Genomic DNA, 13,148 nt, shown 5'->3' on the forward strand with positions numbered 1-13,148 from the left:
ATGTTCGGCTGTGAAACCCTTTTCAGTTCCGAAAGCTTTTTATATTTTGGGCTGCTAAAGGAATTTTATAATTTCACGCCTGCCACCTTATCCCAGAGACATTTATCAAAAATATGTTCCCTTCCCCATCATTAATTACATGCAGGCAGAATATTTGCATCTACTGATACGCTGCTTCACTTGCAAACTAAGCTGGCATCCCTCAAGTGGAGAAAGCACGGCCGAGGCATTCTCTAAAGACTTCATTGTTTGTAAATGGGCTTGTAACTAAAGATACCCCAACAGCTTAAATATATAAGTGGCAAAATAGAGGAGGGTAAAAGGAGACAGAACCACAGCTAATCTGAGGCAGCCATAAGGTTAGCTGCGCGTAATTTTGTTTTTAATTTATCACTCTTAGGTGTTAATAGTCAACCAAAGAGCTGCTGTGAGATCGCCTCATGCACTGCTGGGCAGTAGGATGACTTTTCAGACTGAAATCTGGAATATATTCACTGGTCTGTGAAAATGCAAAGAAAACCGAATGTCATCTCGGCCAAAGCTGGTAACTTCAGTGCACCTTTAAATTTAGCACGAGTACATAGGATTGAAAATGGCACTTCTTTCACCACATAAATGTGATTTCTAATCGTGAAAGAGGCGGCTGCCTGGAATCAGAGTTTTTCATAATCCTTTACACTATTCTATGGGGGTTTGATTGATTTCTCGTACATAATTAATGAAAACATAGAACTGCTTCCCCCTTTCATCAAATACGTTTATTTTTTAATCGTGACAGAGGTGACTGCGGAGTCAGTGTTTTTCCAGAATCTTTGACACTGCCCTAGCGTTTTGATTTATTTCTTCTACATAATTAATGAAAAATAGAACAGGTCAGCATCCAATCCAAAAGGATACCTTCCCACTAGCACGCAGCTCCAACACACTGTGTACTAAAGCTCAAGCAAGAGTATAACTCCTATAACATTAAACATGCTTTGTTGACATCCGCCATTGGCTGCTGCCGTTTTGCTCTGCTTACTAGAACAAACGCTTGCTACGGAATACCCTTCAACAAGTATTGTTAAAAAAACATTCTGTAAAAAGTAATGAAAATGTGTTCATCTGACGTGTTCATGTTACTCAAACTAAGTTAGAGTGAAAAAACGAACCAATGGATTAATCAGAATTACAAATCAGTTACACGTTAGACTGTTTTTTACTTTCATTTGATTCAATAGTTAAAGGGAGTGCATGCTAAGCTCTCTTGCTGGAAAGATGTATAAAATTGTCTATCAATCAACATAAAAATGTAGTATTCAAACAGTGAATATTTTTTTAAATATTTAAAATCATTGGAATACTTTAAAATATTGCAAATATATTCTAGGTAGTACACTGTCCAGTCTTAGGTCTACTTTTTGATGCCTAACTCAAGTATTTGCTTAAAAAAGGGTCCAAAACATTTGTTACGAAATATAAAAGACCCTGATTCGGTGGTATTTTACCCATACAAATACGGTTTTTGTTCTGGCAGAAATTCTGTCGGTGATATGGAATTTCTGTGGGAGTCCCCGGGGTGGGGGAAGACAAACACAAGAAAAAAATTAAGCTTGTTTACACCCTCATATGAGTTTTCAGCTGTTCGCTACCAATTTGAAGGCAGATCCCCCTAAGAACACGTTTGACGAGGGCAGGAATACCTGCATTTTCAAGGTGGGTATCAGAATGGAATACCCCTTAAAAATTAACAGGGCTACAGAAAACGGGAGAAAAAGAAAAACCTCAGATTTTCAAGTACAGCAGCCATTTTTCATCACATTTCTACAAAATACTATTTTTAACATTTCTGTCGGCCCATGAATCTGCAGCAATAGAACATTACTGCTGGAATTTCGGGAATGTCAGAAAATTCTCAAATGATTTCACGTAACTCTACTGGATAACATGTTTTTTGTATATTAAAAAAAAAAAGTGAACTAGGAGCAGAAAGTAAAAAAAAAAATACCTTAAGACCCTCCAATTTAAAAGTGTCTTAAATCTGTACTTTAAATACTATTTCCAAGCTGTGTATAAGGCAGAAACGTAAATATATCAAGCTTAGTACTGTTTAACATCACCACTTTCGTGTAAATAAACAAATATAAATAAGAAAAATTCAAGATTTTTTTTAAATTATTAGGTAACAACCTATGCCTACGACATTTCTTTGCGGATTTGGAAAACATACGACTACAGTTGCCAGAGTTTTAAACTTTTGAACCAGGTTCCGGTGTTCTCTCGCAATCCATTTATACAGCGTCACTGGCTGCCAGATTTCACTAACCAGCAACAGGGCAAGTTGACGGGACTGTCAACCCTTCCTTGGAGGAGAAAAGGAGAGGGCTGTTTGCAGCTGCTAGAGCCCCTCAGCAGCATGTAGTCAAGCTGAAAGGTTGGAGAGGCTTGTGTTCCGGCCAGAAAAAGTAATGTTGGAGCTTGCCTTCAGGGCAGGGCCACCCGTGGTAAGTTGAAAAGGGCCACCAACCTCTGTTCCAAGACATTTCACGGATGAAAGTGTTGAGAAACACTCGGAGCTAAACCTCTCACGAGAAAGTAAGCCAAGAGGAGGGCTGGCTAAGAACGTCACTTGACAAAATTGAGCATTCGTTGAGAGGAGAAAATAAATATTGGGCGAGCAAAATAATTATAGTTCATTAGCAAATGAAGAACAAATAACAGAGCTTTAGATAATGGTAAGGATCTTATTCACAAAGACTCTGCTGGGAGTACGTAATAGTTCCTGGCAGGTCTTTTAACCTAGTATCATAATTTGGTAATAGTAACATCTGTTCCCAGCAGTGCTTAGAAACTGCATTAGTGCAGTTTACAGCGCTATATAAAATAATTAGTTACTCTTACATTTCCAGGTGTACCAGACATCTACATATGGAAAAAAACACCCTGGGAATAATGCCATTTTTTTTTTACAGCTACATTTTTTAACATACGAAATGGTACCGAAAAGTGCAGCCCGTTCCTGCATAAAATAGGAGATAGACTAGGATCAGGCGTTTTACTGCGAACGGAATGTTGCACCCGTGGGTTATTTTTCTCTGCACAATTGTCTTACAATGCAGTGAAAATATAATGTAAAGACGTGCACAATCTTATGAATTCGCACATACTTATTCAAAAGTCACAGTGCACTGATCAGAGAAAACTATTTTTTTTTAAACGTAAGACCATTATGTGCAATGCAGTTTTGTTTCTTCCAACACTACTAGGGGTCATTTTAAATCGTTTACATTGTTCCATCTTTTCATCTAATATTGAGTTAATCTAAAAAAGTATCAAAGACTGAATATGTTTCAATTACAAGACTGGACTAAAAAAGTGTTCAGTCTTTCTTCATTAGAACTATAGTTGGTACACATCTCTGCGTTGGGGAGCCTCCTGGTGCATGATCCATAATCCGCTATCCCACAGGAGGTTTTCTTCTCACAACTGTTCACCGAACTCATGTTAGTGTGTCCAGCCACATATTTAAATCTGTAACAATAGAGTTTATTACCTACAACTTTTACCCTTTTTGTCAGTGGTTTGACAAAATATTTGAGTTGCTTTGCTGGTAGGAAAGTTTACTAATTTGTGGTGGTTGCCATGTAACTTGTAAAACATACACAAATATATATATATCAGTGGTGCCCAACCTTTTGATTTCTGTGGACCCCCACTTAATCAGTACTTAAACCTGGGGACCCCCATATGAATCATTATTGGAATATGACACTGCCCCCCCCCCTCCCAAGTAAGTCATTACTGAAAGCTGGGTAACTAATCTATTAATATTAATACATTTTCTAAGCAGCAGCGAACCCCCATGAGGAGGCTTCGCGGACTCCCAGGGGTCCCCAGACTACAAGTTGGGAGCCACTGATATACATTATATCTATAAATATTCACTTAAAGAAGCAAAGGTTTAGGGAAATTAGTTAGGTTGACTTTTTACTCTCACGAAACAATAGAAATTCAGCAGCTATGGTCATACTTGTTAACCTTATGTTAAGAAACTATAACTCTCGGCTGAAAGTTACTTTACAGGGATATGGTGATTGAGTGAGTGAGACTTTTTCCCCACTGGGTTTCAGATTCACAGATTTACACTGGGGGTCACGCTGTGCACCTTGAGGGATCCGCAGATCGTCCCAAAAAAAAGAAAAATTGGTAAATTTTGCACATAAGGGTTCCCTTAACGACCCATCCAAGTGTCCTATGGAGTCCCCTTATGTGGGCTTTTATTGATGTTTTCTCCAAGGTGCCAGCCAAGAAGCAAAATGGCGGCCAAAACTTCCTTTTCAAGGCTGCTGCCAGCTAATCAGGGCCTTGCTTTCCACTCGAATCTGCAGATCTCCCGGGGTCAAACGTGTAACCCCCGTGGGTACCTGCGGGTTGCCATGGATCCGCCTCTCTAGATATCTATACTTTTCTCCTTTAATAACTCCAAAACTACTGAATATATGTACACCAAATTACAAAAAAGTCTCTTTCTAGACCAAGATCTAGCTTTCTGCCAAATTTTGTGTAATTCGGCTGTAGGTGAGTCTAAAAACTGCAAAGCCCCATAGAAATTGCATGGAGAAAAAGTGTTTTGGGCTCCCCCCCCTTCTTTTCTCACCCCCCTCTCTCCAGTGCTTGACTAATCACGCCAAAACTTTCCAGACAGCAGCTGAAGTAACTGGTACAGTAATTTCATGAAGATTCATCAAAGTGTGCCAAAGTTATTATCAAAACAAAAAATGCTTTGTCTATGGGACTAGCTGGTTCTAACTATAACTACCTATTGGCTATTGCTAGTAGATTATGTGTGATATATATATATATTTTCACTGAAAAAAAAACAAAGGTTACAGGGACGTTATACAAAACCATACAAATTCAGCGGTTTTAGTTCTTTCAAGCAACTTTAACTCATGCCCTAAGATAACTTCCGCCCCGCCATGCACAGTTTGTTCTTCAATAATTTGAGTGATGTTTCTATTCATATTTTTAATAATGTTATAGCAGTTGTCATAAGTCTGCTGTCATATATGGGTAATTAGCAGTGCACGGTGAGGGCATGAGTTATATTCACCAAAGGGCACGAGTTATAGTTGCTTGAAAAAACTAACTATAACTACTGAATTTCTGTGGTTTTGTAAGAGTAAATTCAGAACCTTAACTATAATGTGCCTGTCATCTTTGTTTTTTTCAGTGAATTTCTATGTTTTTTTTTTTTAATGTAAAGTAATTTTCATTACAATATGTTAAACCAACCACCACCACACATGTGGACAGGCCCTGCAGCCAACCCCCATAGCCACCCAGCCGTGCACAGCGGGGTTTGGCCACGGCCTGGCCTGTGGCCACTCTCTGCGGCCAACCCCAATCAGACCTCACAGGGCTTCTCCCCCTTCCCAGGCCGATCTCGGTCCTGGGGACCTCTTCCCACCGGTCCCAGCCTAAATATTTAATTTGTTTGGGGGGGAGGTGGGACTGCGCTCCCTCCCCTACCCCATTTTGGCCCCAGGGACACCATCTCCTGGCCTATATATATTTTTTTTGGGTGAGGGCCGTGCAGCGCCCCCCCCCCCCCAGGCTGATCTCGACCCTGGGGACCCCATTCCTCAGGGCCCGGACTATACATTTTTTTTTGGGGGGTGGGGGGGAGAGGCCCCACCTCTCCCAGCTGATCTTGCCCAAATATAAAAATAAATTGGTGGGGGGAGGTGAGGGTGAGGAGAGCGTGCCTCCCCAGGCCAATCTCAGCCCCAGGGATACCTCCCCTGGGACCCAACCTAAACAATTTTGTTTTTGGGAGAGGGCTGTGCAACCCCCCCCCTTCCCATGCCAATCTCAGCCCCGGGACACACACACACATATGTGGTTCTATATGGTCATTGAGGTGTTATGATGACTTCATAAATCATGAGGTCGCAGGCTGAGTGGGGTGTGAATTTCATGAGAACCCAGAGATGGAAATAGGATAGGCCATTATTACACAAGTTGTTACCCGTTATATATTTTATAAATTACAGGCTGGTTTTGGGAGCTACTTTACAGATGTCACAAAAAATTGCTTTTTAGATCAAATTTGGATCACTATAATATTACCAAAGAACGCACCACATAATTTGAATGTTCTGCACACAATTGAGATAACCTTGCTATATTTTTTAGATAACTTTGCCGCTTAATCCTAGTTGTCCTGACAACCGTAATGCTGTGCACATAGTAGTTTGGAGGCTGCCCTCATGACGATAAAACCCATACATCACAGGAAACTGTAATCTTCTCAATAACAGATCACTGAGAGATATATTTTTTTATACCATCGCACTTCCTGCATTAAAATAACCCAACATTTAAGGTACCTACCTATCCATCTATCTAAATAGCTATACACATTTTTGTTTTTCTAAGTCCTTCCCCCTACACTGTAAAGCTGTTATACTAGTTGTTGGCTTTCAGATCTGTGTACAAGCTAAGTAGATGTGGCGGCCAACATGCTTGTGCCGTCCAGTTCTGTTTCTCTCAACCCATTTGCCTCTTGATGCCGTATCACACTGCCCTGCAATAGGCTGTGCTATTTCAGCTCTCGGCCAGCTGGCTGGGACCGATCAGTTCAGCTGCTGGTGTCCAGTCTTCTGGGACTCTCAGCAGTGGAGTTATAGATCTGCAGAGGAATTGGGTGCTGCAGCTGACACTCCTTCTTGAGGCAGCTGTGTGAGGAGTGTGATGAGCTCAGAAAGGAAGGAGTTGCAGGTTGACCGCAGCGGCCTCACTTCAGCAGCACTGATCACGTTCTTGGGTTGACCCTCTGGAAAGACTCAGGGGCTAATTAGGAGTTTGGCGGTCCACGGACCACCAAATCGTGGAGGCCGTTGGACCACCGCAATCCTGGGGGTCCAACCACCAGATTACAATCCTGGCGGTCGGACTGCCAGACCGCTGCCTCCACTGTTATCAGGGATCTGGATGGGTTGGCGGTGGTCAAAGCCGTGGTCAGCCACAGTGGTGCTAATCACGACTTTCCTTTCCGCTAGCCTTTTCATGGCGGGTCTTCACCATGAAAAGGCTGGCAGAAAAGCAGTGTTGGGGACCACAGGGGCCCCTTTCACTTCCCACAACCATGTTGTAGGCAGTGATGAGGGCCTGCCAGCACCCTTGGAATGCGCAGTCTGATACGGCAGACAGTGTGCATTCCAAGGGTGCTGTGTGCAACAGCACTGGCCTTGGCTCCCTAAGGGAGCTGAGGTTGATGCCACTGCACTGTTTCCACTGGGTTGACTGACGGAAAATGTCATAATATGATGGTTTACACCGGTCAGCCTGGTGGAAACATCGTAATACGTTTATGGTGAGGCCACCGGCTTGAAGGCCACCTCACCACCGCCGTATTGGAGCTGTGGCAGTTCAACCGCCCAACTTCTATTCGAGCCCTCAGAGTCAGATGGTGGTCTGTACACCTTACAGATTTACCAAGTAAGGTGTACATGCACGCAGGACCGTCCCTCATCCCACGGAGCTAGGGCCACTTATTATTCATTGTTTATTGCGGCTCTGGCTTCCCTCTGCTTTACCTTTTGGAGAAGGGGAGGAGCAATACAGGCTGAAGAAGAGTTTTCACTATCCCAAGTAATCTTGCATTAATTCAACAAACCTGCAGCAGTTGGCTGGAGGAGTGGGGAAGTATGGGTACCGGGGAAGGAAAAGACAGTAGGTCTACGTTTGCAAAATGACAGAAACTGTGGAACAGGATAATAGTTACAAAGAGAAGAACTAACTTGCCAAGTAAGTACTTTCAGACAAAAATATAAGTTTCAGAAGATCCTTAACGGTCTAACGCATGATTACCTTATTTAAAATCATAGTATGATTGTCAACAAAACAAGGAATGAAGCGATAAACAATGTACAGATGGATATAAACAACTACGCTTCCAGCTCCATGCAGGTGTCAGGTGACAGTGCAGCAGATATGCTGGCAAAAAAAAGAAGACTGCCCTAATCTTCTTTTAGGGTTATCCATAGAGTTTACCCTTCCTAACATTGAAATTATTCAAGCTACATCTCCTGGCAAATTAGGTTCAGAAGAGCAGTCAACAGAGCTCTTCAACAGTACACCAAGTACGTCAAGCAATGTTTTAGAATCAGAGCCATTATCTCTCCACAACTCTAGCTCTTCATATAAAGAGCTCATTTAATTTACCAGGAGATGACGTTCAATTATCAGTGGCCTTCCAAGACTATTATTTTGACTTCAAATGACTCTGTTTTCATCGTAACAGCATTGAATTTTCCCTAAAAAAAGATAATTTACAAGGTTTATATGAATCAGAGGTTGCAGAGTTTTAAACTTTCAGGAATAACACCAATCTAACTTTGAACACCACAAGCACCACATGGCCTCGATTCCTTGAGCCCATTAAGCCACTGACAATCCCATGTGACGTTCACTAATTTTTGGCTTTATTCCACATTTAGCCCATCTGCCCCAAAATGATTGAAATGTTGTAAATTACTGGGGGGGGGGGGTAGAGGGGAGGGTTGGGAGGGCAGAAAACCTACTAGATGCCAGGGAATTAAACAAAAATAAAGAAAATAGTGTGGTGGTGGCTACCAACCAGTATGGGCATGGTTATGCCCTCACCCCAACTGAAGGGGGTAAAAGTCTTTCAGCTCTCCCCCACATACTAAAACATCTTATCACACGGCAAGCAAGAGGACAATTGATTATTTTGAGTTTTGGTTTTACATTTGGGCCATGAGAGCTTGTCTAACTCTCAAAATAATCCTACTTGGATTGGTGAGGACTCAATTTTTTGGACTTAGGGACGCTGCCATGTAGTAAAATCCACAAGACCGAGACACATCTGAAAACGAAACATCTGGGTGAGACCAGGGTGGTGTGCTTCACATGCACTCTGCACCGTTTTCTTACCCACAATTCCCTGCAAACCTCCTACTTTGCTGGAAAACACATTTTCCCCACATTTTTATGATGGAACCTTCCAGAATCTGCAGGAATCCACAAAACTCCTACCACCCAGCATTGTCTCATCTATACCGATAACATTTTTGCCCCACTTGTCGGCCTAAGAATGTTTTTTTTTCAAACTGTCCTTTTGGACCCACTTTGGTTCCCCCAAAATTTCGACATGTTTTTGGCTGTTCCCTGTCACAGGCACTTGACTCACCTACACAAGTGAGGTATCATTTTTACCGGGAGACTCAGGGGAACGTTGAGTGGTAGGAAATTTGTCCCGGTGCGGTGATCCCACACAGAAATGTGGGAAAAATGTGATTTTAGCTAATTGAGGTTGGCTGAGGATTCTGGGTAAGAAAGCACTGGGGGATCCACGGAAGTCACACCTCTCTGGACTCCCTCAGGTGTCTAGTTTTCAGAAATATTTGGGTTTGGTAGGTTTCCCTATATGGCTGCTGAGCCCAGGACCAAAAAAGCAGGTGCCCCACCACACAATAACAGGTCGTTTTGTATTTGATAATTTTGATGTGTCCTCATAGTGTTTCGGGGCACTAGGCCTACCCACACAAGTGAGGTACACCATTTTTATCAGGAGGCTGTGGGGAACGCTGGGTGGAAGGAAATTTGTGGCTGCTCTCAGATTCCAGAACTTTCTGTCACCGAAATGTGAGGAAAAAGTATTTTTCTGGCCAAATTTTGAGGTTTGCAAAGGATTCTGGGTAACAGAACCTGTTGAGAGCCCCACAAGTTACCCCATCTTGGATTCCCCTAGGTGTCTAGTTTTAAAAAATGCACAGGTTTGGTGGGTTTCCCTGGGTGCCGGCTGATCTAGAGGCCAAAATCCACAGCAAGGCACTTTGTGAAAAACAGCTGTTTTCTTTGGGCAAATGTGATGTGTCCACAATGTGTTTTGGGGCATTTCTTGTCGCAGGCACTAGGCCTACCCACACAAGTGAGGTACCATTTTTATCGGGAGACTTCGGGAAACAGAATAGAAGAACAAGTGTTATTGCTCCTTGTCTTTCTCTAAATTGTTCCTTCCAAATGTAAGACATCTATTTGAAAAATGCCCTGTAATTCACATGCTAGTATGGAGACCCCGGAATTCAGAGATGTGCAAATAACCACTGCTTCTCAACACCTTATCTTGTGCCCAGTTTGAAAATACAAAGATTTCCCTGATACCTATTTCTCACTCTTTATATTTCAGCAAATGAATTGCTGTATACCCTGTATAGAATGGAAACCCATTGCAAGGTGCAGCTCATTTATTGGCTCTGGGTACCTAGGGTTCTTGATGAACCCACAAGCCCTATATATCCTCGCAACAAGAGTCCAGCAGACGTAACGGTATATTACTTTAAAAAATCTGACATCGCAGGAAAAAGTTACAGAGTAAAACGTGAAGAGAAAGGACTGTTTTTTTACCTCAATTTCAATATTTATTTTTATTTTAGCTGTTATTTTCTGTAGGAAAACCTTGTAGGATCTAGACAAATGACCCAGGGGGGAATTCAGAATTTTGTCTACTCTTCAGAAATGTTTCACACCCATTTCTGTCACTAATTGGAAGAAGGCTAAAAGCACAAAAAATAGTAAAATGGGATATGTCACAGTAAAATGCCAAAATTGTGTTGAAAGATCTGTTTTTCTGATTTAAATTTGCCTGTTCCTGAAAGCTGGGAAGATGGTGATGTTCGCACCGCAAGCCCTTTGTTGAAGCCACTTTCAGGGAAAAACACAAGCCGCCTTCTGCAGCCCTTTTTTCCCATTTTTTTAAAACACATTTTTCTCTATATTTTGGCTAATTTCGTGGTCTCCTCCAGGGGAACTCACAAACTCTGGGTACCTCTAGAATCCTTAGGATGTTGGAAAAAAAGGACGCAAATTTGGCGTGGGTAGCTTATGTGGACAAAAGGTTATGAGGGTCTAAGCGCAAGCTGCCCCAAATAGCCAAAAAAAGGCCTGGCACCTGAGGTGGGAAAAGGCCTGGCAGCAAAGGGGTTAAATGCAGGCATATGTTAACATATATTTGAATACAATGCTAATATTTAAGTGTTGGTATAGTGTTTAGTTATATTTGGCTGCTAGAACGTGATAGGCATCAAAGTATGAGTGCATGCTTATCAGTTAAATAAATGTGGTAATATTCCATTCTACGCCTCTATTTTCAAAACAAAATAAATATGGATAGACATCAATACAATGGCCACAAAAATAAATATAAATACAGATGGAAATGTTAAAAAAAAAAACAACAATAAATTGCGAGCCATAATTATGTTTCTACTTTTGTTCATCAAGATCCTCCAAATTGGTTAATACTTGAACTGCTTTAGCCCCTTATCTGAAGGCAGGGAAATGAAGACTACGCTAAGTGACCACTGTAAGACTGCACTAAGTGATCAGTGTATTTTTTCAATTTGGCTAATATGGCTCCCAGTAAAGACCAGTACACAGAACTTACATGACAAATTAGTTGATTTTACAGAAAATCGAAAGTCCTTCTGGAATTCCAGAGGCAGTCTTTCTGCACAAGACCTGAAGCTGGCTATCAATCGAAACCCACTGATCAAATTATTCTTGAAATGTTGAAGTACTGGTTACAAATAGCTGCATCTACAGTATTACACCACAGAAAACAACTCAAAAGAATAAATAAAAAAACGTTATACCATCGTGTGATAAATTAGTCCACATTTTACCTAGGAAACTGAAATATATGACACACGAGCACTTTTGTCTCCATGTCCAGTAGGGGCCCCTAGAACAAAAGAGCTAAGGAGATATAGAAATACTATAAGATTGAGACAGAAATAATTACAAACTGACGTCTAATGACGTGATTTAATTAACCCTGCATGTGAGACAAAAAATAACTTTCTGACAAATCAAAGCAAAACACTGTCACTCTAGAATGACATCATCAGCTTCTGCCATACTTCAGGAAGAATGGATATTGTATCTTGGCTATTTATATAAACCTCACCCAGGAAAAGGCTCTAACTTCGATTGACTAGCATTACTTTAAGAAAGGACAGAAGCAGAAACTGATATCTGTAAAGCAGATTGAAATCTGTTTGCTCTTCAAGACTCTCTGGAGCTGTGGCTTCTGATAAGATTAGTATTAGTATTGATGTCTAAACTTAAGGGACGGGTCAAAGAACCTGTATTTAAGTATTGTTTTTAAACAGGTAGCACACCCATCTCTGGTTTGGAGTCTAATTCTTCCTTTGCACTATAAAGGTTCAAGAGACAATCTTCAAAATTAAATTGCAATATTATGTGCAGTGGCAAGGATATTCGCAAAAAAAGTATGCATGAAAGTCCTTTAAAATGAGAGAAACTGGCATTGTTGGGATTTCCTCACACGCTTTTAAAACTTTTAGTCGCTCTGCAACATGGTGCAAAGTTCTGCTGGGAAGAGTCATAGGGATCTCAGATGTAATTAGGGCTGAAAAAGGACTAAAGCAGGGCTATATCTTAATTAATCTACTTTTTCCTTAGATTTAAGTGACCTCCCTATTCAGTGCAACTCAATAATTTGCACCCAAAATTGTAAACTTTTAAGTGTTACTCCCTTTTATATGCATATGACCTGGTTGTATTGGTTTGAACTCCCATTGGTTTGCAGAGAAATGTAAAGGTATTATATGATTACACTGTGAATACTTTTAACATTAATGTGCAGAAAAGCAATGGTAGTATTTGATGTACATAAGAATAAAAGGTACGAATTGCTGGAAATTAGGGGAATGAGAGAATGAATCGTGAGAAAATATATCCTTACTTAGGTAGAATTTTTTGCAAGATCTAGATCCTAAAACCCATATCACACATTAAGCTTGCAGACTCTAAAACTTAGTGGGGCAATCAGTTCATATTATAAAGTTGTTACTTTATTATAAACTAAATACTGAAAAGTTTGCCCATTTTATCTCATGGAATAGAATATATTCCTCACAAAGTCTGGTCATAAGTTATAAAAAAAATAGAGGGACAATGTTATGCTCATTTCTCTCAGTAGCACCTAGCACACTAATCCAAGCACTTCGATTAGAATTAGGATTCCTGAATGCTGATGTGTTAGGTGTCACTGTAGTGAGCGGAGGTTTAACTTACCACATTCCAAGATACAGTGGTTATGATGGGCTTTTAACAAA

At 41.0% G+C, this 13,148-nt stretch overlaps 1 protein-coding gene across 2 annotated transcripts in view; it reads right to left on the minus strand.

The window, feature by feature from the left end:
* The window catches only part of EXOC6B (exocyst complex component 6B), a 1,319,737-nt gene that overhangs the window by 396,878 nt on the left and 909,711 nt on the right, over positions 1–13,148 (minus strand). The window lies entirely within an intron of this gene.

Source organism: Pleurodeles waltl, chromosome 1_2 (assembly GCF_031143425.1).
Source record: "Pleurodeles waltl isolate 20211129_DDA chromosome 1_2, aPleWal1.hap1.20221129, whole genome shotgun sequence".
Taxonomy (NCBI): Eukaryota; Metazoa; Chordata; class Amphibia; order Caudata; family Salamandridae; genus Pleurodeles; species Pleurodeles waltl.